Source organism: Vombatus ursinus, unplaced genomic scaffold (genome assembly GCF_900497805.2).
Source record: "Vombatus ursinus unplaced genomic scaffold, bare-nosed wombat genome assembly UNPS02014777.1, whole genome shotgun sequence".
Classification (NCBI taxonomy): domain Eukaryota; kingdom Metazoa; phylum Chordata; class Mammalia; order Diprotodontia; family Vombatidae; genus Vombatus; species Vombatus ursinus.
In genome coordinates, this window is record NW_020954555.1 from 2,888,872 (window position 1) to 2,890,184 (window position 1,313).

Genomic DNA, 1,313 nt, shown 5'->3' on the forward strand with positions numbered 1-1,313 from the left:
AAAGTGAGCAGAACCAGGAGAACGTTATGCACAGTAACTGCCACATTGTGCGATGACTAACTTTGATAGACTTAGCCCTTCTCAGCAGTGTAAGAATCTAAGACATCTCCAAAGGTCTCATGATAGAAAATGCTATCCACATACAAAGAAAGAACTGTGGAGTTTGAATGCAGATCAAAGCATATTATTTGCTATTTTTTTTTCTTCTGTTTTGTTTGTTTCCTCTTTTTTGTGGTTCCTCCTATTGGTTCTAATTCTTCCTTACAACATATGTGAACAACTAATGTGAAAATAAAAATAAAATAAAAATAAAATAAAAAAGAAATAAAGCTGGAAAAGTGGAGTGGAGCCAGACTATAGGGGGCTTTGAATGCTAGGTTAAGGTGTTTTACTGTATTATTGATTAATTCCTCCCTGGATAATGCTTCTTGGACCTATGTCTCAAAACAACCCTGTGACATAAACATTAGGGTAGGCGCGTAAAGCTGGCAGAGACAGCAAAGGCCAATGTTCTCATTTTACAAATTTTGAGGAAACTGAGGTACAGAGAAATTAAACCACTTGCCCAGGATCACCCAACTTAAGAGCATTAGAGGACATGATTTAAAAACAGCTCTTCCTGACTCCAAGTCCTGTACTCTATCCAGTATATCCCACTGCTTCTCCTGCTAATTGTTCTTTGGGGATGTTGTAGAATAAAATAGCCTCTGAGGTCCCTTCTAGTGCAGAAATTCTCTGATTCTGTGAAATGATATGATGAGAGAGGCAGTGATCTTCTAAGCAACATCTCCTCCAGCCTTGCAGCATCAGCCAGCTCTCTCCAAGCAGGGCTCCATCTAGGAAGGGAAGTGCAGTGTAATGGAAACAACACTGACCTATAAGTCAGAAGACCTGAGGTCTAGTCTTGACTCTGCTATATGGCCCTTGGGCAAATAAGTTCACTTCTGTGGGTCTTGATTTCCTCTGTAAAACAGAGAGGACTAGGTGATGTCTAAAGTTCCTTAGCCCTTCCAGCTCTAATATTTCAATACTATAGGATTCAGAGCAAGAAGAGGCTTTTAAAAACCAACCTACTCATTTTATGATTGAAGAGATTGAGGCCCAGAAAGGGGAGGTGACTTGCCCAGGGTCACACAGCTACTAAGGAGATGCAACTGAATTTGAACCCAGGTCTACCTACCCATTCAGTCCTCTCTTTCCACTACTTTGTCCAAACTTTGATATTCTTTGTTTTAAAGCCACTTGAACTCCCCCTTTCTGTGTTCTAAGACCCTTCCCAGCTCTGAAATCTACCATTCTCAGGTTCTTTCCCA